We start from the raw sequence: 26,087 nt of genomic DNA on the forward strand, positions 1-26,087 counted from the left end.
GGGAACGGAAACACTGAAACCCAACTTGCATATCACGCCCAGATCATGAGCCTTGAATGCCAAGCCAGGGAACCCATCCTTGATCTTAACAACAAAAAATCACTGGGGTGGGTGTGGAGGCTCATGCCTGTAATCCAGTGCTTTGAGAGGCTGAGGTGAGAAGACTGCTTGAGGACAGGAGTTTGAAACCACTCTCGACAACACAGCAAGACTCTGTCCTTACAAAAAATTTAAACATTAGCTAGGCAGGATAGCACACCTGTAATCCCAGCTACTCAGGAGGCTGAGGCGGGAGGATCACTTGAGCCCAGGAATTTAGGGTTACCGTGAGCTGTGATTCTGTTGCTGCATTCCAGCCTGAGCAACAGAGCAAGGGCATGTCTCAAAAATAAAATGAAATAAAATCACTAAAAGTTTGTATAGACATAAAGTATAAAATCATACCATATATGATTTAATCCAGATATATAATATAAATTAGAGGGGGAAAAGAGAAATTAGGAAGCTATTATAAGAAGACAAGACTCAACTAAGACATGAGCAAAGGCCCTTGGCTCACAGCGCTATCTTTATATAAAGGAATAAACTACCACATTTATTTTCATGGCATCACCAACTTAGATACAGGCTACAGTATTCTGGAACCATCTCTGTATCAGTCAAATCAGATGGCCATAATACTATAGGCAAATACCATAAAAAACACCATAAAAATACTATAGGCAAATACCATAAAAAAATGTAAAAACTGTGTGGTTTAAACATTAGTTTATTTCTCCCAGCTCTGGAGGCTGGAAGTTCAAGATCAAGGTGTCGGCCAACTCAGTTCTGGGAAAGGGACCTCTTCCTGGCTTGCAGATAGCCACCTTTCTTCTTGTTTCCTCACACCAGGGCAGTGGGAGCTCTCTGCTTTCTCTTTTTTTTTTGAGACAGAGTCTCACTCTGTCACCAGGCTGGAGTGCAGTGACACAATCTCAGCTCACTGCAACTTCCGACACCCTGGTTCAAGCAACTCTCCTGACTCAGCCTCCCGAGTAGCTGGGATTACAGGCACGTGCCACCACACCCAACTAATTTTTGTATTTTTAGTAGAAACGGTTTCAGGATGGTCTCAATCTCCTGATGTCGTGATCTGCCCACCTCGGCCTCCCAAAGTGCTGAGATTACAGGTGTGAGCCACCACACCCGGCCTGGTTTCTCTACTTCTAAGGGCACTAATCCTGTCAGACCAAGGCCCACGCTCATGACCTCATCTAACCCTAATCACCTCTCAAAGGTCCTATCCCCTAATACCATCACACTGGCAGTTAGGGCTCCAGTACAAGAATCTGGAGGGGACATAAACATTCGGTTTATAACAATGTCTTTTCAATCCTGTTGAAAAAAACAACCAAATGAGTAGGCGACAAAGTACCTTATATGTAAACAAGTCAGAACTTTTCATATTTCTGCGAACACATTAAGGTCAATTTAAAATGTCTGATAACAAGAGTCAGAAGCAGAGATAAATGAAAGTTAGTTACTCTGCATTTTAGGGCCACCTTGAGTTGTCTTCCAATGACATTGTGGCACAAAGAACACTGCTTTCTATTCTTGGTTTTGCCACCAAAGAAGCTGGAACATTTCCCTGTATTTCCGTTTATCTTGAAAATCACTGGGCTGACCTAGCAGACCTCCAAGGTCCCTTCCATTCACAAATTCCACAAATAGCTTCCTACCAACAGAGGCTACACAAATAAACTACACTGACCAAGGGGAAAGCTAACACTAGCAAACAATGAGATGCACACAAGACAAGACGTATAGAGAAGTGGATCAACCACAAACTGGTGGACGATGAGCCGGCGGGGGATAAAAACACATTCCCTAACGATGGACAGACAGGCAATGGCGCTGAGGTAGTATTGTTGAAGATTTCCTATTTTACAACTTCAAGATAAATGGCCCAATTGTTTATATTCATTCTGATTAAATGTGAACGTGAAAACTTCCTCCAGGGGACACAGACATCTAAAAAGTTCCCAATGTATCCAATTTGTCATTTGATATTTTTACTGACAAGAAAAATGAGGGACTGAATATACAAACAGAACATGCCTGATCATATGTATAAAGACAGAACTCAGACCACAACCTGTAGCTGCCCACCCAGGAAACCAATCCCCTATCTACAGTAAACAGCCAGGAGGCCAGCCAGGCTAGCACATCAGACAGGAAGCCGAACTGCTCTCTCTCCACAACCCAGAAACTAAACCATGATTCTGACCCACGTGGCCAGGACTTGACTCAAAACTGACATCCACCCTAATTTTGGCCCCTATTTCCATTTAGGATAATTCAAAGAAAGCCAAATACGCCCCTAACGAATCACATAGGACACCCCACTTCTGCACAGCCGCCTCCAGCCCCCACAACAGCCTCCACTGAGAGCCGTTCTTTTCCATCCTGAAGCTTCCCCACTCCTCATCTGCCACTCACTTGCATGTCAGTCTCTGTCACACGCAAGTGATGGTGCCGACTCCCTTGCCACAGCAGCTCTGAGAAAGTCATCTCTGCCTGTCTCATGTGGGCGGCCTTCCTTTATTTTCCCCAAATAATCAGTCTTAAATGAGGGGCTTCTCTCTATATGGCCCAGCTACACAATTCAGAAGCCCAGCATGGCAATTCCAAGCCTGGAAAGACCATACACCCCTCAGGTCTTCTTTCCACAAAACACAGCTTCCTTGAGTTCTTCAGTCACTCCCCACCAACCAGGGAAGGAACCACGTGTTATGGAAAGATCAAGGGTCTTGAAGTCAAACTTCTGAGTTCATCAAGTACTTCATCTTTCCACTTAACAAATTACATGGCCTTGGCCAGGCGTGGTGGCTCACACCTGTAATCCCAGCACTTTGGGAGGCCGAGTTGGGCGGATAACCCAAGGTTGAGAGTTCAAGACCAGCCTAACCAACATGGAAAAATCCCGTCCCTACTAAAAATATGAAATCAGCCTGGTGTGGTGGCTCATGCCTGTCATCCCAGCTACTCGGGAGGCTGAGGCAGGAGAATCACTGGAACTTGGGAAGCAGAGGTTGTGGTGAGCCAAGATCATGCCATTGCATTCCAGCCTAGACAAGAAGAGCAAAACTCTGTCTCAAAAAAAAAAAAAAAATGACGTGAACTTTAACAATTTTCTTAACTTCTCTAAGCCTCTATCTTCATCTTCAATAAAATAATTTTACCTCTAAGATTGCATTAAATGGAATCCCACATGTAAAACAGCTGACAAATATTAGGGGCCCAACAGCTGTGCGCTCCTACTGCCGCCCCACTTTACCCCAAGGGAGAAGCGCAAGATGTCCAGAAAAAGCCTGTTGATCCCTACACCTCAGCATCCTGTGTTCACACAAGGCGCAGTGGCATCCAGACTTACCTGGGTCACCCAAAGACAAGCCATGTTTTGATTTGTCAACTTAGGTACACGTGGCTTCTAACGTTCACCATATATGATCCATAATTTAGAAGAGATTTTCCTACACTACCCCGCGGTTCTATTTTAGCAGACTTAGATGTGCCATAATAGCTCACTCTCTTAAGCCCTCTTCAGTATCAAAAACGAAACTTTAATCTGTAACACAGTTATCAGCCGTGAAAGTGGAAAAGGTACCTATGAGTCAAAATGACCCTCTGCCCCCCTCCGTCCCACCCTACAAAAAGCTGTTCAGGAGTATTTGGGCTGCTTACGAGAATGCTGTCTGTATTCCCAGGGACAGACAAATGCCTACCCTGGTTAGAAGCTGCACTGCTCAGCCTCCAGGGTAGAAAGCTCCCCACACCCTCTACCCAAGGAGAAGAGAAGCAAATGGGGTGGCCAGGCTCCAGGACGTGGACTGTTTAGTGTGGTTTCTGCAGTCCAGGTCACCGCCATGGGTGAAGCTTTTCCTTCCTTCTTTTCCAACCAAGTGGCCAAGGTCCTACGGCTGCTGTAGGGCCTCTTCCCCAGGATGAGACAGCCCAGCCATTCCCCTTCCCTCTTTTTTTTTTTGAGATGGAGTCTCACTCTGTCACCCAATCTGCACTGCAGTGGTGCAATCTTAGCTCACTGCCACCTCTGCCTCCCGGGTTCAAACAATTCTCCTGCCTCAGCCTCCCTGGTAGCTGGGGTTACAGGCGCCCAGCACCACGCCCAGCTAATTTTTATATTTTTAGTAGAGATGGAGTTTCAACTTGTTGGCCAGGCTGCTCTCGAACTCCCGACCTCAGGTGATCCACCTGCCTCGGCCTCCCAAAGTGCTGGGATTACAGGCATGAGCCACCACATCTGGCCGAGTCAGCCCAGCCATCCTGACTTTTTGTTCTGGCAAAATTACTCTCTTCCACGTCTGCCTTCCAAGTAGCTAAATCAGAGATCTGGCCTTGGGGCAGGCTTGAAGAATCCCTGTGTTTTGGTCCTCAAGAGGTCCTACCACGGTCTGGGACAATTCCAAGACTTGTGTTCTTAAAGAGGAAAGAAACCTCACATACACGGCTCTCGCAGAGCTCAGGCAGAGCTCAGGCAAGCCTTGGGAGGCGGCCCTAAGGTTTGGGTGTGCCATCTATGATAACAGCTAAGAGATCTGAAGCCAGCTGTCTGGGTTCCAACCTCAATTCCAACAGCACTGGCTGTGTGATGTTAGACAACGTCCCCAGCCTCTCTGTGGTTCAGTTTCCTCACTCTAAAAGGGCCACAATAATAGAGCTGCTCTAAAAATTAAGTGAATTGGTGCATATAAGGTATTCAGAACAATGCTTGGCACATGGGGGAGTTCAATAGACACGTAATGAACAGAGTAACTTAGCAATTAGTAAATATACTCATCCAGGCCAGGCGCGGTGGCTCACGCCTGTAATTCCAAAACTTTGGGAGGCTGAGGCGAGAGGATCACTTGAGCCCAGGAGTTTGAGACTAGCATGGGCAACACAGCAATATTCCATCTCTACAAATGTGTTTCTGTAACATATATGTATATATAGACTCATATATTCACAGTGTATTTATAATACACAAAATAGCGGAATACAGACTTAACTATTCACAATGGTTACTTCTAGAGAAGGGGAAATGCAAGTTTCAGCTTTTTATGCTACACATATATTCTTGTATCATCTGAAATATTTAAGCAAATTGTATGTATAAATTTGCCCCCAAACACATAGCAGAACAATGTAGTTTTGACTCAAAAATCTTCAAATCATGATGGAATTGTCCTGTGAAAGTAAAGTTATAGAGATGAAAAGTCTCCCTCCAGCCTAAATGCTCTTTCATATGACCTATATTACACACACCAATGCAGATGCCCCAATCCTTTCTCCACTGTCATAAGAATTTTTCAGTGAACTGTATACCCCTTTACAAACTAGATGATAGTTAGAGTTACCAGGCAAGAACGTGGATCCAGTTCTGCTTTTTCAAAGCCCAATGTTCCTCACATAATAGCAATGCATTCTTCAACCGGTCAACTGCCCCCAACACCTGAGCTCTCTGTTGTACACAACTCAGCGAGGCCTGGGAGAAAGCAGGTGCAAATTTCACTTACTCAGTAACAACACATCCCACCTGATTCCTCTGCTGGGCTAGTTCTCAAGTCATCTTTTTCTAAGCTTTCATTCAGCTCTACCACATGTACCTAGGCTGGGTAAAATACTTTACCAGGCTTTTTTTTTTTTTTTTTTTTGAGATGGAGTTTCACTCTCTAGCCCAGGCTGGAGTGCAGTGACACCATCTCGGCTCACTGTAACCTCCACCTCCCGGGTTCAAACGATTCTCCTGCTTCAGCCTCTCAAGTAGCTGGGACTACAGGCACACCCAGGACTACCACCACACCCAGCTAATTTTTGTATTTTTAGTAAAGATGGGGTTTCATCACATTGGCCAGGCTGGTCTCAAACTCCTGACCTCATGATCCGCCCGCCTTGGCCTCCCAAAGTGCTGGGAATACAGGCGTAAATCACCGCACCTGGCCTACTTTACCAATTTTATTCCTGAATTAAACCTGTTATTACTATCAATAATGTCAATCAGTGCCATTTCATTCACCGTATGACACACACAAAGCACTCCATACTCGCTCCACCTATCTGCTTTTCTGCAATGGCCACAGTGTTCCCCATCTTACATGAGAGGCACAGACAAAGACAATGACTTCTCCAAGGTTTTGTAATTCACAATCAGTGGCAGAACCAACATGACCAACCACGTCTGGCCAAGGCCTGTGTTTCAGCCACACCATCTGGTTGCTGCCCCTAAGGCTCAATGGGCAAGTAACAGATCACTCCGATTGCAGAGGCTTCAGAAATGCCTTCCACCATGGTACAATGGACGGTTCGCTCTCAGAAGGGGAGGCAGGGGTGGGAATCAGCACACAGTTCTGCTAGGTTTCTCATACAGGGCACAGACTATGTATTTTGTGCCTTGCTTTGCAGGTGAAATGTCTCCTGCCCCCTGTACAACAGCTTTCTTTGTCCTCTCCACATAAAAGTACAACTGAGTTCCTCAGGGAAAGGCAGTGATCACTGCCCTGTGCCACACCTGACTGATGTCCAAACAAGTGGACACACAGGCTCTTCTCTTATGGCCCAGGCTGCCCCCATCTGCTAAGCATCAAAAACTACACGTAGGATTTGCAGAACATGAATGACATGGAGGTGACTGCTTTATCTCTGTTGAAAACTTACTGCACTCTCTTAAAAAAAGGGAATTCAGGAAAAACTGAACATTTGAGGCTGGCTGGCTGTAATCTTCAGCTGCTGAGAAAGCCTCAGCTGCTCGGTTCCACTGTGGAAATCCAACTCCTCCCTCAAAGTCCAACTCAAGTACACCTCCTCTGCGGAGGCAGTACTTGACTGCCCCTTCCTCCCTTTCACAAGCATGTGTTCCCTCTGCAGTCCCAGAGCATTCTATCACCACCTCTGGAGCCACGCTGTCCCAGCCTACAGCCAGCTCAGTGCACAGCTGCCTCTCCCTTTGTGTACCTGCAGGCCCCACCTGGGCTGCAAGGCTGCCTTCTTCTCCTCCACACAGGCGGCACTCAGGAACTACTGAATGAGGGAGGGAGTGGATGAGCAAGATCAGCCAAGGGCTACAGGGAGTGACCTGCAGCTCCCAGCAGGAACAGCCCCTGCCCTGCCAATCCGGAGGTGCTGGCTCTGTTCTCAGCAGGGCCGCTAAAAGCTCCCTTATAACAGCTCTAGGCCACAATGGTCAACTTGGTGTCAGGCCCTAGAGACACCGAAACTCCTAACAAATAAAGAGGCCACGTATGCAGCATGCTCGTTAAAAGCACAGGCTTCGGGCCGGGCGCGGTGGCTCAAGCCTGTAATCCCAGCACTTTGGGAGGCCGAGACGGCGGGATCACGAGGTCAGGAGATTGAGATCATCCTGGCTAACACGGTGAAACCCCGTCTCTACTAAAAAATACAAAAATCTAGCCGGGCGAGGTGGCGGATGCCTGTAGTCCCAGCTACTTGGGAGGCTGAGGCAGGAGAATGGTGTAAACCCAGGAGGTGGAGCTTGCAGTGAGCTGAGATCCGGCCACTGCACTCCAGCCTGGGCGACAGAGCGAGACTCTGTCTCAAAAAAAAAAAAAAAAAAAAAGCACAGGCTTCGGAGTCAGAGCTTGAATTCCGCTTATTATGTGACCTTGAGCAAGTTACTCAATGCATCAGTCTCATTTTGTCACCGGCAAAATGAGGACATTATCTGCCACACAGTGTTGCTGAAAAAGTAAGAGAGGTGACAGACGCAAAGTGCTTGGCACTTACTTACTCTTATTGGTTTATTACAAAGAAGAGAACACGGGAACAGCCAAATGCAAGAGAGGCACAGGGCACACCACGGGGCAGAGAGGTCGGGGCTCCCATGCCGTCCCTGGAAGTGCCACCTCCCCAGCACCAAATGAGTTCACCAAACCAGAAGCTCCCCAAACCCAGTATTTAGAGGGTTTTATGGAGTTTTAATAACATCAACATGATTAAGTCACTGGCTACCCATGACTAGCTCAATCTCCAGCCTGTCTCGTCTCCCCTCCCAGAGGTAGGTGTGGGGCTGACATGTCCAACTCTATAATCATGACTCATCTTTCTGGCAACCAGCCCTGATCCTGAACCTGTCTAGGGGCCGAAGCCCCCTGTCATCTCATTATCATACAAAAGACACTCCTATCACCCCAGAGATTCCCAAAGTCTTAGAAGCTCTTGTGTCAGGGATTGAAACCTAAGACCAAATATTATAACCAATGATGTTCCTATCACTCAGGAAATTACAAGGGTTTTAGAAGCTGTGGGCCAAAAACCAGGAAGAATACTAAATATATACACTATTATACTATGTATCCCACTATCAAAATAATTTTTTTGAGACAGAATCTACCTCTGTTGCCCAGGTTGGAGTGCAGTGGTGCAATCTCAGCTTATGGTGCGATCTCAGCTCACTGCAACCTCCACCTCTCAGGTTCAAGCAATTCTTGTGCCTCATCCTCCTGAGTAGCTGGAACTACAGGTGTGCAACACTACAACTGACTAATTTTTGTATTTTTTAGTAGAGACGGGGTTTCACTGTGTTGGCCAGGCTGGCCTTCAACTCCTGGCCTCAAGTGATCTGCCCACCTCGGCCTCCCAAAAATCTGGGATAAGTCACGAGCCACCGTGCCTGGCCTCACTATCACAATAATTATACTGAGAGGATGGGGGAGAAAAACGTGGGCAACAGGAGGAGCGGGGAAGGTAAGCAGCCTGAATCCTTGTCTTCCATAGTAGGACACCTCCCTGTCTTTCACACAATCTAGAAGAACGAGCTAAAACATAAACACAGTAACCTCCAAGGAGCAGGGATCAGAGTGGAGAAAGGTAAGGTGGGGGATTGCTGGGTTTTGTCCTAAGCCTTGTTAATTTCTGACTCTTAGAGCTGTAGGCCTGTACAACTTTGCTAAAAATGAGTATTTACCTGTAATCCCAGCACTTTGGGAAGCCAAGGTGGGTGGATCACGAGGTCAGGAGATCGAGACCATCCTGGCTAACACGGTGAAACCCCGTCTCTACTAAAAATACAAAATACTAGCCAGGCGTGGTGGCAGGCGCCTGTAGTCCCAGCTACTCAGGAGGTTGAGGCAGGAGAATGGTGTGAACCCAGGAGGCGGAGCTTGCAGTGAGCTGAGACTATGCCACTGCACTCCAGCCTGGGCGACAGAGCGAGACTCCATCTCAAAAATAAAAAGAGTATTTAGTTTTTAAACAAAATCTGATACTTGACCAACAACAATAGTATATTAAGAGATATGGTTTTTTGTTTTTGTTTTTGTTTGAGAGAGGGTCTTGCTCTGTTGCCCGGGCTGGAGTGCGGTGGTATAATTCTAACTTACTACAGCCTCAAATTATTGGGATCAGGTGATCAACCTCTCGAGCAGCTAGAACCACAGGTGTGCACCACCATGCCCAGCATTCTTTCTCTTTTTTTTTTTTTTTTGGTAGAGGTGGAGGTCTCGCTATGTTGCTGGTCTTAAATTGCTGACCTCAGTGGATCCTACTGCCTCAGCCTCCCTAAGTTCTGGGATTACAGGTGTGAGCCACTACACTAGGCCAAAGTGGTGTATTCTAAAATTTTTTGGAATCCAACCACTTTGAAAAAGTATGGAGAACTATAAATCATCTCCCCATAAACACACATGGATGCAGATACACAAAATTGTTGCACAGGATTTTGGGGACTTCACAAAGTCCTGAAAGCCAGGTTAAAAACCTTAGGATTATACATTCTGGTTTCTTTTTTTTTTTTCTTTTTTTTTTTTTTTTGAGACAGTCTTGCTTTGTCATTCAGGCTGGAGTGCAGTGGCGTGATCTCCGCTCACTGCAAGGTCTGCCTCCCAGGTTCACGCCATTCTCCTGCCTCAGCCTCCCGAGTACCTGGGACTACAGGTGCCCGCCACCATGCCTGGCTAATTTTTTGTATTTTTAGTAGAGGCAGGGTTTCACCATAGCCAGGATGGTCTCAATCTCCTGACCTCGTGATCCACCCTCCTTGGTCTCCCAAAGTCTGGGATTACAGGCGTGAGCCACCGCGCCCGGCCCTAGATTCTGGTTTATTAAAGGAAATGCATTTCAAGTCAGAGTTTGTAATTTATTGCACAGGAAAATAAAAACTTAGTTAAGAAAATCAAAAACACCCACATGATAAAATGAGGTCCTACTTGGTTTTAAACTACTTGGTGACCACCATCAGTTGTTTGCTTGACCACAGGATGCACCTAATTCCTAACTACGAATAAAGGTACAAACATTGTTTATTGGGCTTTTGGCTTCAGCCTTGAAACAATCAGATTCTCTCAAACTCAGGAATGTGAATCGCTGTTGGGTTGATGCAGCTGTTTCCATTCTAGAAATGGACCTGGAATCATGTACTTTTCGCCCATGAAGAGTCCTTTGTGTAAAACTTGAAAAGGGAAGGTCCCAAATTCCCCATATGGTGTTTCTTCCAGTAGAGGAATTACTCTAATGACTTCTTAGCAAAACTTACATGATCAGGGCAGGCCATCAAAATACTCCAGAAAACAAAGTTTAGCTTCATTTCTGATGGACCTGTCTCCACTGCTATCAGTCTCACCAACAACCTCACATCACGTCAGAGGAACGGTTTTTTCATTTAAGAAGGATCTTCATGGCTGGGTGTGGTCGCTCACGCCTGTAATCCCAGCACTTTGGGAGGCCAAGGCGGGCGGATCACGAGGTCAGGAGTTTGTGACCAGCCTGGCCAACATACTGAAACCCCGTCTGTACTAAAAATACAAAAATTAGCCAGGCTTGGTGGTACGTGCCTGTGGTTCCAGCTACTCAGGAGGCTGAGGCAGGAGAACTGCTTGAACCTGGGAGGTGGAAGTTGTGGTGAGCCAAGACTGCACCACTGCACTTCAGCCCGGGCAAGAGAATGAGACTCCGTCTCAAAAAAAAAAAAAGGATCTTCATGTTCCTGCCAATTTGCAAAACAAACAAACAAACAAAAGATATCTGTTAACCAGAGGCAACAAAAAGCACCTCCCAGGCTGCTGTAGTAAGTGGATCAGTAACTGTGGTGGGAGATTCCAGCCCCCGAGACCTGTGACTATGTCGTGCAGCAAAAGGGCTTTGCCACAGGCCTTAGGAAGAGTATCCTGGGCTATCCAGGGAGGTCCAATCTAATCCCATGAGCCTCTAAGAGCATAGAACTGGCCAGGCGCAGTGGCTCACACCTGTAATCTCCACACTTTGGAAGGCTAAGGCAGGCGGATCACGAGATCAAGAGATGGAGACCATCCTGGCTAAAATGGTGAAACCCATCTCTACTAAAAATACAAAAATTAGTCGGGTGTCGTCGCGGGCAACTGTAGTCCCAGCTACTCAGGAGGCTGAAGCAGGAGAATCACTTGAACTCAGGAGGTAGAGGTTGCAGTGAGCTGAGATCACGCTACTGCACTCCAGCCTGGGCAACAGTGCGAGATTCCATCTCAAAAAAATATTTTAAAATAGGGAATAGAACTTTCTCCGAGTGCAAGAAGAGAAATGCACACAGGGGAACTGGAGAGCCTGACCAGGTCCCTGGCCTACCTAGTCTTGAGCTGATGGGATTACGTGCAAAGACCAGATAGAGGCCTCAGGAGCTGAGGGCAGCTCCCAACAGATGGAGAGCAAGGGAACAGACACCTCAGTCCTGCAACCACAGGGAACTATATTTGGCCAAAAGCACTTGGAAACAATTCTCCAGTGAGGAATGCAGCCCAGCCCACATGGTGATTTTTGCCCAGTCACATCCACGTCAGCCTTCTGCCCCACAGAACTGTGAGATGATACAATTTCAATTGTTTTAAGTCACTAAATTTGTGGAAATGTGGTAAAGCAGCAACAGAAATGAATACAGTGATTCACGTGGAAACCCCTAGAAGAGTGTCTGGCACAGTGTTGACACCTGACAAGCGTTTCCTGATTTCCTTACATCGCAAGGCAGGGCTGGCCACACTCCATCCAAAACAATAAATGATAGACTTGTTCTGACAAAACAGATTCAGTGAATTATAAATGGCCCAGAATACCTACAAATTTTAGGTTTCAGGTAAGTGATTGCCTTTCTTTTCACTTAGAAGCCTCCCAACGCTCATCTTACTGATAAACTCTAAGTACCAGGCAGGAGACTAAACACCAGACAAACCCAGCCCCAGATGCCCCAAGGGAGCCCATCCCAGCACTCACTCCGCTGCACTGAAATGATGTCCAGGTCAGTTTATCCCACTAGACCAAGAACTCCAGCTCTCCATGTGAGTCACCAGTGTTGCCTCTGCATCTCTGCTTCTAGGATGGTGCTTCTGCACTTCACAGGAAATCTGTATCAATGTTTGTCAACACTATATATGGCAGTGTCACTTAATATCTGCACAGAAAACATAAATTCTTTGAGGACCAGGGCCGGGTTTATTAGCCTTTGTACTCCTACTGCCACTGTCTGAGACATCAGAGGCACTCGGTAGAAGTTGGTGAAGAGAAAGAAAAGGCAGAGGAGAGACAGGAAAGCAGGACCAACACCGCAGACACAGATTCTGAGGTGGCTGGAGGAGAGGCAGGGCAGAGAAACTTCCTGGATGCTGGAATGGGGTTCACTGTGATACCTGCTGCTGGATTTCAAACGTCAAAGGTGACGCTTTGCTGACCTTGACCTCTGACTGCCCTTTAGCTTTCCCAACCTCAACACAGGGCACTTAGAAACTGAGATGTCAAGAAATTATGCTTCATTGAACCATGGGAATGTTATGTACATGGACGTTCATTACTGCATTTTTTACATGGGAATGTAAATAATTGAAGAGATTGTTAAAGGCTAAATCATGCACATTCAATAACTTTGTAAAATATTAATGATAACTGAAACACAAATTTTGATGTTCCCCAAAAATGCTAACATATAAAACAATACTGGCCAATTAAAGATAGAAAACAATCCTAATGAAGCTCCCCAACAGACACATTAAAACTTCTCTGTACATTAAACATTTGGGATTTCAAAGGAAAACCCAGATTCATTCCATTCTTAATACGTCGTTTAAAAAAAAAAATCTTAGGTAATACAATATTTCATTTAAAATTTACAAAATTCCATTACATTCATAATTTCGTTTGATCCTCAAAACAATCTCCTGAGTTAGGCAGAACAGGTATTACTAACAACTAACTCCATTTTACAGGTAAGGGAACTGAAGTTCAGAAAGTACTTGGACTTAACAAAAGCTTTAATAGGGCCACATATCGAAACCAAATCCTCTGCTCAAAAGAACTAGAATAAGTTATCTTTTACATATTATTCATACTTATATCCTGTCAATATCCAAAGATGTTTTGAAGTAGGCTGCAATAATAGACACCTATCCAATAAAAACATTAAAATGAAAAACAGGGGGAAAAAAAAACAGCAGGTGACATGGGAGACAGACGAAGGTAGATAGCAAAGACTGAGACTTATAATCTAAGAAAACTTCATCTCTGACCTTCCAGTTCCAGGGAGATAACGCTAAAGGAAACAAGATGGTTTATAGACTCAAACTGACAAAAGAGAGGTTGCATCAGTTCTTAACTCTGAAACACTCCTAGCAGCCACAGCAAATCTCTAGGACAACATACCAATGGCATCAAAGCAAGAGTATACTTCAGTGATAGAGTGAATTAAGTTCCCTGTTTGGGACCCAGGCCAGGGCTAGAGAAAAGAACTCTGAAATGTAGAGCTCAAAAATACATCCTCTGTCGGCCAGGCGCAGTGGCTCACACCTGTAATCCCCAGCACTCTGGAAGGCCGAGGCGGGCAGATCACGAAGTCAGGAGTTGGAGACCATCCTGCCTAGCACAGTGAAATCCTGTTTCTACTAAAAATACAAAAAATTAGCCGGGCATGGTGGCAGGCTGCGGTAGGAGAATGGAGTGAACCCAGGTGGCGGAGCTTACAGTGAGCCGAGATCCTGCCACTGCACTCCAGCCTGGGCAACAGAGCAAAACTCCGTCTCCAAAAAAAAAAAAAAAAAAAAATATATATATATATATATACACACACACACCCTCTGTCTTCTCCATACCCTTGTGTCCCCTTCCGTGAGAGACTTCCTTTCATTTAATGCATATAAAAATCAAGCCTACTCTAAATGAAAAATACTTTGACACAGAAGCAGCATTAACTAGTTAAGTTTTATTAAGACATTAATAAAATCTAGAAAACCATAAAGAAAATCTGGTCGTGTTTTGAAGCCCTCTCCTAAGATCAGATTCCCCAAAAGAACAAAGTGCATGGGGCATATAGCAAAGATCTTTTCCTAAACTAAGATAAGAATGCAAATCAAAATAAAGGCAAAATCCTACTGAGTGAAGCAATAATTGTAATTCAGTAGCTCAAGACTTGACCAAATGGCTATTTTTAATCCCTATAATCATCCAAATACCTAGGAATAGCAGAGAAAATTGTGTCTCCTTTCTACAAAGACACATGGTTTTAAGAAACTCAAGCACATCAAATTCCCACCTTACCAAACAGATAAATTGGAAAGGAGCTTAGTATTTTATTTTTAAATTATTTATTTACCTTTTTATCTTTTAGACAAAGGGTTTCACTCCGTCACACAGACAGGAGTGCAGTGGTATGATTACAGCTCACTGCAGCTTCTAATCTTGGGCTCAAGTGATCCTCGCACCTTAGCCTCCTAAAGCGCTGGCATTACAGGTATAAACCACAGCACCCGGCCTGACTATTTTAAAGAATTAATTACCATATTCCTTAGAATTGTAACTCCTTTATAGGTCATTCAACATGTGATGCAATTTTTTATAAGTGGTTTTTTTTTTTTTTTTTTTTTTTTTTTTTTTTTTTTTTTTTTTTTTTGAGATGGAGTCTCACTCTGTCACCCAGGCTGGAGTGCAGTGGTGCAACCTCGGCTCACTGCAAGCTCCACCTCCCGGGTTCAAGTGATTCTCCTGCCTCAGCCTCCCGAGTAGCTGAGACTACAGGTGTGTGCCACCACATTCAGCTAATTTTTTGTTATTTTAGTGGAGACGGGGTTTCACCGTGTTAGCCAGGATGGTCTCCATCTTCTAACCTCGTGATCTGCCTGCCTTGCCCTCCCAAAGTGTTGGGATTACAGGTGTGAGCTACCACACCCGGCCACAAGTGGTAATTTTAAACTATGCTTCAAACCATTACACAAAGCCAAGTACATCTACTCAAGGCACTCTCAAATTTCCATTTACTCCCATTTTACTCACCAAAAAAAAAAAAAGTTAAATTGGAACGTATTTCACATGACACTTAAAAGATCAACAAACTGCTCCTGAAAAGGTCTGAGCTCAACAACTCCATTAATGAGAAAAAAAACAAACCAACTGGATATAGGGAAGATGCTACACATAAAACACAATTGTGAAGAATATGCAAGATATTGCCAAAAAGCTGCTTAAGCTTTCATCATAGATACTTGTCCTCAACTCTGAGATAAAGTATATACTCATGTAACTAAACTCGTTTAAAAGGAAACAAAGGGGAAGAAGAAAAAGAACTTCCACTTTAGAATCCGCATTTTCAAAGGCCTCCATTATTTACACCATTGCGGGGAAGAGAATTTTTCTCTGCTATATTTGCTTGAAAGAATTAAAGGTGTGGGGCAAAAATTCTTGGAAATTATGTAGTTTATGATCCTCAAAAGTGAGAAAAATGAAGCCCAGAAGAGAAGGCCTTCCAGGAGAATTCCAGAGCCGGAGGTAGACCCAGTACATTGTTTTTGTTTTTGTTTTGAGAGGAAGTCTCACTCTATGGCCCAGGCTGGAGTGCAGTGGAGCCATTTCACTCACTGCAACCTCCGCCTCCTGGGTTCAAGCTATTCTCCTGCCTCAGCCTCCTGAGGAGCTGCGATTACAGGCGCCCACCACCACGCCCAACTAATTTTTGTATTTTTAGTAGAGACAGGGTTTCACCATGTTGGCCAGGTTGGTCTCGAACTCCTGACCTCAAGTGATCCGCCTGCCTAGACCTCCCAAAGTCCTCGGATTACAGGCGTGAGCCACCGCACCCGGCCGACCTGGTAAGTTTTAATCAAGTACTCTGAACTATGCAACAAACACTAGGAAGTAATAGAAAAAAAATTAATCTAAAAACCCTCTGGAGAGTCAAAGAATTGCAGATTTAAAAGAGCATGAATAGTTGGATTCATGGTATTGAAAAAGGACCTCGCATTTACCAGCATGCACAAACTGCCTGCGCACCTCTATCAGAGCATTTTTCAAGCTGTGCTACAGTTAACTTGTACTACCCAAAGCCAATCTGTCCCTGCAGATCATAAGCTCTTAAAGACCAGGACTTCAGGAGAACAAGCAAAACTTCAGAGAGAAGGGAGCCACAGAAACAGAGTTCATAGCAATGGGTCGGCAGGAGCTGATGACTGGAGGTGCGCGGTAGCCTTGGGGTCTGGGACAGCGGAGGGCAGAGAAGGCAAAAGGGCCTGCATGACATGCTACAGGGCTAGGAGCCACAGCTGCGGTCATTAGTTCAGTTTTGTCTCCTATGCCTGTTACTTATACACCATCTTTTGTTCAGAAAGAACTTCAGGTTGAGTATTTGGACTCCTTGAGCCTTCTGCTGTTTGTCTCCGGGACGTTTAACACTCTTAAAAGGGGAAAACTGTCCAGTTCGATTTTCCTTCCTGGGACATTACAGGTTTTTCAAAAGTTTGATGAAAGCATTCACTAAGGAGTGATTCCACTTTCTTTGGTGTCTGAGAAATACACGTCTGAGGGGCAGCATCAGGTCTCCCCACCCACGGACCTCACCCTGGCTCTCCCCTCATAAATCTGACCTCTAACTGTAACTGCCTTGGCCTCATTCCGTGGGTGTGGATGCTCCTGCTTGAAACGCATTTTCCAGCCCGCCAAATTCTTGGGAGAGTTTCTTCCACTCTCCAAGCGCTGAGAGCTACAAAGTTCAATCTGGCTTTCCAGATTTTTTTTCCTTACCATTACTAACGGAAGAAATCAAGAAGCGCGGGGCAGAAGGGCCCTGCTCCCTCCAATCAGAGCCTAGCCCGGGGCCAGAGCAGGAAGCGCGGCGGTGGGACGCGCGGTGACAGCCCCTCGCCCCCCGGGACCCGCCAGCCAGGGCAGAGGTCAGTGCGGTCTGTGTGGCCGCTGCGCGACAGCTCTGGGCCCGCGCCTCTCGCTTCCTCCCGCCAGGCAAGTGAGAGGATAAACCATGGGGCGGGGGCAGTGCGCCCCCACCAACCGCGCCCCCCGCGCACGGACCCCCACTACACGCGCGTCCCAGGCGGGGTCGACCCAGACGAGCCACGGAGCGGCGCGCAGCCCCACTAGCAGGGCGGCCAGGACCCACGCGCGCGGGTCCACGCAGCCACCTATATAGGTGACAAAACACTCAGGAAGCCGTCATGCGGGGCCGGGAAAGAGCCCCCACCCTGAGTCACGGACTCCCTCGTCCGAAGGTTCGCGCAGTCCCCTCGGTGAGTCTGGCGAAGCAGTCTCGCTGCCAGGGAGGGCAGGGAGGGCGGCGGAGTCTCCCACTCGCGGTGACCCGGCCCCGCCCCACGAGTGGGACCTCGCAGGGCCCCCTCTGCCGTACGCGGGGACCAGCCACGCCGCGGGGGACCGGGCAGAAGCCAGCGCCCGGGTCCATGCAGCCCCCTCCGCGACAGACGCGGGGAGCCGAGGAGCAGTAGGGACCGGCCCCCACCCGCAGGGCGACCAGGACCCCCGCGCGGGCCCACCCGGTATCGCAGCAGGCGCGAAGCCCCCGGTGCCACCCGAGCCCGAGACAAAGCCCAGGCGCAAGGACCCCGGATCCCGACCTCGGACCCTGCGGAGCCCAGCTTGGAGCCGCCACGCCCGGGGCAGAGACCCCCGCCCGGTCCGGAGACCCCGTCGCCCGTCCCGCCGTCTCACCTCAAGCCGCCGCCTCGCAGCGCTAGCTCCTCGCCGCGGCGCCTGGGCCGACTGGAGCGCAGCTGAGCAGCCGACAGAGCCGCCGCAGCCTCAACAATGGAGCCCCGGGGCGGGGCCGCCGCCGCCGCTTCAGCCCGTGTTCCCCGCTCAGGATCCGGCTCGGATCAAGGAGCTGCACCTGGCGCGGGGCCCCGGCCGGGAAACACACCGCGCAGGTGCACACCGTCCCGCCCGCCGCCCCGCCCCCAGCGGTGCCGGTCGCCCAGGGCCCGCCCCCCGACCAATGGGGAGCGAGCTGCGCGGAGAGGGCGGGGCCTGGGGGGAACAAAGGGAGGTTGGGCGGGGCGGCGCTGGGACTGGGCGTGCGGGGTCCTAGGGGAGGACCGGACGCAAGAGCTGGCCGGATCCTGGCCTCCTAGAAGACCCAGCTCAACGTCCACCTGGAGTCTGCTCTACAGGACGCGCTCATCTCAAGCCCAGAACTCAGGCTTTTAGGGCAGAGAGCGAGAGACAGGCTTGCTTTACAAAAAGGGAAACTGAGGTCCAAGGAATAGGATGGCCTGCTGCCCGAAGTCACGTAGTCCCATTCACTCGTTCACCTTGTCATTCAGCAAACATTTGGAAGCACGTATGGTGGGCGTTAGGAGTGAAGTAGGGCCGGGCGCGGTGGCTCAGCACCTGTAATCCCAGCACTTTGTGGGGCCCAGGCAGGTGGATCACTTGAGGCCAGGAGTTCGAAACCAGCCTGGCCAACAAGATGAAACCCAATCTCTGCTAAAAATACAAAAACTTAGCCGATCGTGGTGGCGCGTACCTGTGGTTCCAGCTACTGGGAAGGCTGAGGCAGGAGAATCGTTTGAACCCGGGAGGTGGAGGTTGTAGTGAACTGAGATGGTGCCACTGCATGCGCTCCTGCCTGGGCGACAGAATGAGACTCTGTCTCCAAAGAAAAAAAAAAAATTAATAGATGGGAAGTAGAAGCGAACTTAGGGCTTCCCTGAAGGAGCTTGGCCAAGGAGTACCTGAAATGTCTCTGCATCTCTTTAAGGTCTGATAAAGGAACCAGGAGCGAGCGCTAATCACTTCCCTTTCCTGCCTCAAAGCTTTCATGTGTTTGCTGTTCCCCGCCTGAAATGCCAAGTTCCAATGGTATTTATTTATTTATAGAAATGGGGTCTCCCTATGTTGCTCAGGCTGGTCTCAAACTCCTGGCCTCAAGCTACCCTCTCGTCTCAGCCTCCCAAAGTGTTGGGATTACAGGCATGAACCACTGTCCCCAGCCCTGATCGTCTTTAAAAACGTCTTTCCTCATCTTATTTGAGCTTCCTGCTTCATGTGCCCCCACACACTTGGTTTCCCTGTACTTCCATAGCTGCTCCTCGGTGGGTCCCGGGGACCCACCCCCTTCTCTGCCCAACTTGTATATGTCTGGGCTCAGGCCAAATGCCCTTCCATTTGCAGTGGGCACTGCCACAGGAAATCTCATGCCCTTCTGGGCTTCACAAACCATCCACATGCTCTGCTGCCTGCCAGAGACATCTATCCCAGTCAGATGCCCAGCCCTGACCTTTCCCAAAGCCCCAGCTGGACACAGGGAAGCATCTCAAATTTTCTGCGGGCCAAAACAGAGTGCTTTATTAGTGTCCTAACCTGCTCATCCACATTCTTCTGATTCTCTGTAAACAGCCCCTCCATCCACCCAGCTGCTCAGGTGAAAATCTCAAATCCTCCTCCAGTCCTTCCTCCCCGAACCTCTCATGCAGCCCTCTGCCTTCCTAGGACGCTGAGCACCCCTCACTCCCAGCGCCAGCTGGGGTGCTGTCTGAGTGGCTGCCACCCACGTGGCATGAAGTGTGACCTTTCGCCCGGTGTGGTGGCTTATGCCCGTAGTCACAGCACTTTGGGAGGCTGAGGCGGGCAGATCGCTTGAGGCCAGGAGACTGGGACCAGCCTGGCCAATACGGTGAAACTAAAATACAACAATTAGCCAGGCATGGTAATGCGTGCCTATCATCCCAGCTACCCTACCCAGGAGGCTGAGGCAGGAAAATTGCTCAAACCTGGGAGGCAGAGGTTGCAGTGAGCCAAGGTGACACCACTGTGCTCCAGCCTGGGCAACAGAGTGAGACTCTGTCACAAATTAAAAAAAAAAAAAAAAAAAAAAAGAAGAAAGAGAAGAAGTGTGACCTCTCTAAGGCAAGGCAGTGTCCCACTCTGATTCACTTCCATGTGTAAAACAGGACCTGCACCCTGAAGGCACTCACTCAGGGAGGCTGCTGGGATGGGTGGATGCACAGTTCAGGTCTTCATGGTGGTTGGGCCTGACCCCATCCCCATCGCTCTTCCCACACACACCTGCACACTCATCACTCCCACGCTCGCACCCACCACTGAAAACCTGGCCCCTAATCTGATTTGCCTAACAAGGTCCCCGGATGAACAACACATGCTTCCCTACCTCTCCCCTGCTAGGGCCCCACCGTGTTCTGGGATGTACTCAGGGATCAGGAGAACAAAACCTCAGGGGGTGAAAGGACATTCCAGGGTGCAGGCCTCTGCATCCCCCTCCATGCCCTCACCCCTGCCTGACACACCCTCACCCCTGTACTTGGCCAGCTCCTACCAACCCTTAAAGTCTCACCAAGTTCAGTGGTGACAGCCACACCCTAAAGTGACTGACCCCCCAATGACCTATGCCCTTGCATAGTCTTCCTGACCTTGGGTACGAGCAAAACCGGTGACTGGCTTCTAACCCATAGAGCCTGGCAAAAGCAATGGGATGTCATTGTCACAGTGCATCACCTTCCCACACTAGAGAGAAAGGTTCCGTCTGCAGGCGCTACAGGAGGGAGATGCTGTGCTGAGAAAGGACCTTTGGAGGGGCCCCGTAGGCAAGGAAGCAAAAAGCTGGGCCCTTGCTAAGCGGGTCCGAGGAAATGAATTCTGCCAGTAACCTCGGCAGACCTGGAAATGGATTCTGCCCTGGTGGAGCCTCAGATGAGGATGCAGCCCAGCTGCTTAGCGTGAGATCCCCAGCACAGGACCCACTAAAATGTGCTCAACTCCTAGCTTGCCAAAATTGGCTTAAAGGTGTGTGTTGTTTTAAGCTTCTAAGTGTTTAGTTATTGCCTATGAAAGTGTTAAAATATGAGACAATAACTTAGGTCCCCTACCCATCACACACATTCTGCTTTCTGGCATTCATCACAATTATACTTATTGATTTAAAATCTCCCTCTTGACTGGGTGCAGTGGCTCAGGAGTTCCAGACCAGCCTGGCCAACATGGTGAAACCCCATCTCTACTAAAAATACAAAAATTAGCTAGATGTGGTGGTGCAATCCTGTAATCCCAGCTACTCGGAAGGCTGAGGCAGGAGAATTGCTTAAATCCAGGAGGCAGAAGTTGCAGTGAGCCGAGATTACACCATTGCCCTCCAGACTGAGTGACAAGAACAAAACTCTGTCTCAAAAAAAAAAAAAAAAAAAAAAAAAAAAAAAAAAATTGTCTCTTGCCACTAGCATGAAGGTCCCATGAGAAGAAAAATGGAAACTCTTGCTGATAACAGTGCCCCCAAATGCCCAGCACCGTGTAGCTCTAGGGCAGTTGGTCGATGGTGGACGCTGCTGGTTGGAGGGCCCAGCTGGCCCCCCCAGCTGCCTTCTCTCTGGTCATGTTCCATTATAGAGAACAGAATAGTTTCTTGCCTTTCCAGAGTCCCTCTTAGTGGGAATTGGCCAAGTGACATTGTCCTGCCCCGGGAGACATAAGTGGAAGTTGGCCGAAAGGTTTCTAGCCTTGGTGTGCTAGGACGATTTGAACCAGGACATGACAGCTGACCGTCCATTGTTCGGGAATTCTGCAAGTTGGTTGTTCAAAACATTCGGTACTTCAAAATATTAAATAATATAAACTTGCAAATTAAAAAATGCATTAGACCAGATGCAGTGGCCCACGTCTAACACATTGGAAGCCTGAGGCAGGAAGATCACTTGAGCCCAGGAGTTCAAGACCAGCTTAGGCAAAAAAGGAAGACCCTGTCTCTACAAAAAATTTTAAAATTCGCTAGGCATGGTGGTGTATGCATGCAATCCTAGCCACTCAGGAGGCTGAGATGGGAGGATCGCTTGAGCCATCTGTTCAAGGCTCCAATGAGCTATGATAGTGTCACTGCACTCCAGCCTGGGTGACAGAGCCAGACCCTGTCTCAGAAATAAATGTATTTCATATATTAATAAATTTATAATAAATGTATGTATATACACATTTATGTATTATAATTATATATTTAGATATAAATATATATTTCTTGTTTTATTTATTTATTTATTTATTTATTTATTTTGAGATGGAGTTTAACCCTTGCCGCCCAGGCTGGAGTGCAATGACGCAATCTGGGCTCACCACAACCTCCATCTCCCGGGTTCAAGTGATTTTCCTGCCTCAGTCTCCTGAGTAGCTGGGATTACAGGCACGCACCACCATGCCTAGCTAATTTTTGTATCTTTAGTAGAGATGGGGTTTCTCCATGTTGGTCAGGCTAGTCTCGAACTCCTGACCTCAGGTGATCTGCCCACCTCGGCCTCCCAAATTGCTGGGATTACAGGTATAAGCCACTGTGCTCAGCCTATATATTTACATATTATAATTATGTATATTAATTTTATATAATTATATATAAATATAAATATAAAAACTTTCCTTGCGTTCTCTTGTTTCTAACTATAGTCAGTCCCATGACTTCAAATGCTATCTACATGTGATAATTTTAAATGTGTATATATATATATACACACACATATATATATATACACACATATATATATATATATATACACACATATATATATATATATAGTTTTTTTTGAAACAGAGTCTCACCCTGTTGCCAGGCTGGAGTACAATGGCGCAGTCTCAGCTCACTGCAACCTCTGACTCCCAGGTTCAAGCGATTCTCCTGCCTCAGCCTCCCAAGTGGCTGGGCTTATAGGCGCCCACCACGACGTCCAGCTAATTTTTGTATTTTTAGTAGGGACAGGGTTTTGCCATGTTGGCTAGGTTGGTGTCGAACTCCTGACCTTAACTGATCGCCCACCTCGGCCTCCTAAAGTGCTGGGAATACAGGCGTGAGCCACCTTGGCCAAAATATTTTTCTGTTTCCAAACATTTTACATGAGAGGAAAGCGGAGACTAAATCATCTGACACTCGACTGTAAAAAAAAAATCTTTGTACCTCTCTTCTTTTCATCTTTCCTAAGTGTACATATTACCAAAATGTCTTTAGGTTGAGGTCGCCCCGTGAAAACTTTACAGGGCGTTGTGTCCTCAGCCACACTCCTGTCTTTTCCTAGTCCTGGCATTTTAGAACTGTCTGGGGATGACCCAGGATACCCACAGTGGCCATGTCTATTGGAGGGTCTAGTGAGTATCAGCCCCAGGGTCATCTCATCTCCAAGGACAGCCTGAGGTAGGGGGTAGAGTCTCTCAGGGGAGCAGCTGGATGCTCTTGGCCTTAGAGGAATCTCCTGGTATAATTTCATCTAAAATGGTGACCCCTTAGGGTTATTAAAATTTTAGGACATTAAAATTAATAGACAATTCAACGTAGGATCCACGGTGGACACACAGCGTGTTTATGATTTTGTGAGTAATATCATCTCCCCCTCTAGACATTACGAACAGTATCAAAGGCAAGTGTACACCCTCTGCAATATAGGGAGGAATATCATCCTCTCCCCACCTGGATATTAGGAACAATATCAAAGGAGTGTTTTTGACCCCTGCGATATTGGGAGTAATATCATCCTCTCCCAGGTGAAAATTAGGAACAGTATCACCGGGGGCGTGTACACCCCCTGCCATATTGAAAGTAATGTCATCCTCTTCCCTCCTGGGTCATGGGAACAACATCACTGGGGGGTGTACATTTTCTGTGATAATGGGAGTAATATCATCTTCTGTGCCTTGGAATATTGAGGACAATATCACGGGGGGACGTGTACATCTTCTGCAATATTGGGAATGAAATTATCCTCTCTCCCCCTGCATATTAGGAAAGATATCACAGAGTGGGTGTTCACCTCCTGCGATATGGGGATTAATACCATCTTCTCCCCTTCCGGATATCAGGAAGAGTATCACACAGGGGTGTACAGTGTCTGCGATACTGGGAGTAATATCAACCTCTTGGCCTTGAAATATTAAGAAGAATATCACAGGGTGGATGTTCACTCCCTGGCATATTGGGAGTAATATCAGCCTCTCCCCTCCATGGATATTAGGAACAATATCCCAGGCTGGGTGTACACCTCCTGCTCTATGGGGAGTAATATCATCCTCTCCCTTCTAGGATACTCATAACAATATCACAGGGTAGGTGAACACAGCCTGCGATACTGGAATTATTGTCATGCTCTCCCCCTCCGAATACTACGAACAATATCACAGAAGAGCTGTACCCTCCCTGCAATATTGGGAGTAATATCATACGCTGCTTCTGTGGATATTAGGAGCAATATCACCAGGTGGCTGTCCCTTCATTGCTATGTTGGGAGTCATGTTTTGAGAAATTCAGAAATGCTTTCTCAAAAATGAATAAAGTGAGATTGTCACCTCAAGTAAAATAACAAAGAGTATCTGTTGCCAAAGATAAAATCTGAACTCAAGAGAAAATAAAAACTATAGAAAACTTATGTCTATCACAGTGAGCTTGACAGTTTCCTTATAGAGACTATTCTGATGAGATTGGTGGTAATATTGTTAAAAAATGATTTTTGATGTTGTATAAAAAAATTCGTTGAAATTGAAAGATCTATATAACTCAGTGAACCAGTATCTTCCAAATGTTACAAAATCATGCATAGATAAAATGTATTCAAAGTGCAGAATAAATCAGTGGAATTCCTGTAACAGAAGAAAAAGTCCATTGTTAAAGTTGCACAAAACTCCATTGTTAAGGCTGCAGATTCCACACTGAAATTAACTTCTAAGAAACTAGTACTTACGGAACTTAGGTATAGTATCACACCATAAGCACCAATACCTGAAAAAGCTATTAAAATATTTCTCCCCTACACAGAGGCTGATTTTTCTTCACGAACTTCCACTAAAACAAGTTATTACAACAGGCTGAGTGTAGAAGCGGAGTGGATATGAGAATCCAGCTGTTTTCTATTAAGCTAGACATTAAAGAGATCTGTAAACTGTAAATGACATCACTCTCCTCACCACATTTTTGTTTTGTTTTGGAAAATGCATTTTTCATAAACTGTGTTATTTATATTAACATATAATATATTACTTTTACTTTTATATGAATAAATAATTTAAGACTTCCCCAGTATTATTATTTAATTTATTTTATTTTGAGATTGAGTCTCACTCTGTCACCCAGGCTAACGTGCAGTGGCACGATCTCAGCTTACTGCGACCTCACCTCCCATGTTCAAGCGATTCTCCTGTCTCAGCCTCCCAACTAGGTGGGATTACAAGCGTGCACCACTATGCCCAGCTAATTTTTTTATTTTTAGTAGAGATGGAATTTCTCCATGTTGGCCAGGCTAGTCTTGAACTCCTGACATCAAGTGATCTGCCCACCTCGGCTTCCCATAGTGCTGGGATTACAGGTGTGAGCTACCGTGCCCAACCCTGAGTATTATTTGTGAATATAGTAAATATCAATAAGCCACACTTCAAAAGCCATTTGGAATCCTCAATTTTTAAGAAAGTAGGTGGGTTCTGAGACCAAAATATTTGAGAACTTCAGATGTAGATTAGGCCTAAGAGAACTCGCCAGTGGCTCCACTGTACACGAGGCATTTTCCTCTCACTTTTCTCTTTGAGGCCCAAGTCCACACAAATTAAACAAAATAGAAAAATTAAATGGGGCCGGCCGTGGTGGCTCATCCCTGTAACCCCAACACTTTGGGAGACTGAGACAGGTGGATCGTTCGACTCCAGGAGTTCAAGATCAGCCTGGGCGACATGGTGAAACCTCGTCTCTACAAAAAATACAAAAATTAGCTGTGTGTGGTGTCACACCTGTAGTCCCAGATACTTGGGAGGCTGAGGTGGGAGGATCACCTGAGCCCAGGGAGGTTGAGGCTCCTGTGAGCCATGATTCTGCCACTGCATTCTAG

General features: G+C 46.9%; 1 protein-coding gene across 2 annotated transcripts in view; it reads right to left on the bottom strand.

Moving 5' to 3' along the window:
* Positions 1-18,134, bottom strand: part of LOC144339526 (SH3 domain and tetratricopeptide repeat-containing protein 1-like) — a 56,266-nt gene extending 38,132 nt beyond the window's left edge. For both annotated transcript variants that reach the window (XM_077994209.1, XM_077994210.1), the window contains exon 1: positions 17,950-18,134. The gene's annotated coding sequence lies outside the window, so the exon portion shown is untranslated. The remainder of the gene's footprint in view (positions 1-17,949) is intronic.
* Positions 18,135-26,087: the final 7,953 nt, after the last annotated feature.

Source organism: Macaca mulatta, chromosome 2 (genome assembly GCF_049350105.2).
Source record: "Macaca mulatta isolate MMU2019108-1 chromosome 2, T2T-MMU8v2.0, whole genome shotgun sequence".
NCBI classification, from domain to species: domain Eukaryota; kingdom Metazoa; phylum Chordata; class Mammalia; order Primates; family Cercopithecidae; genus Macaca; species Macaca mulatta.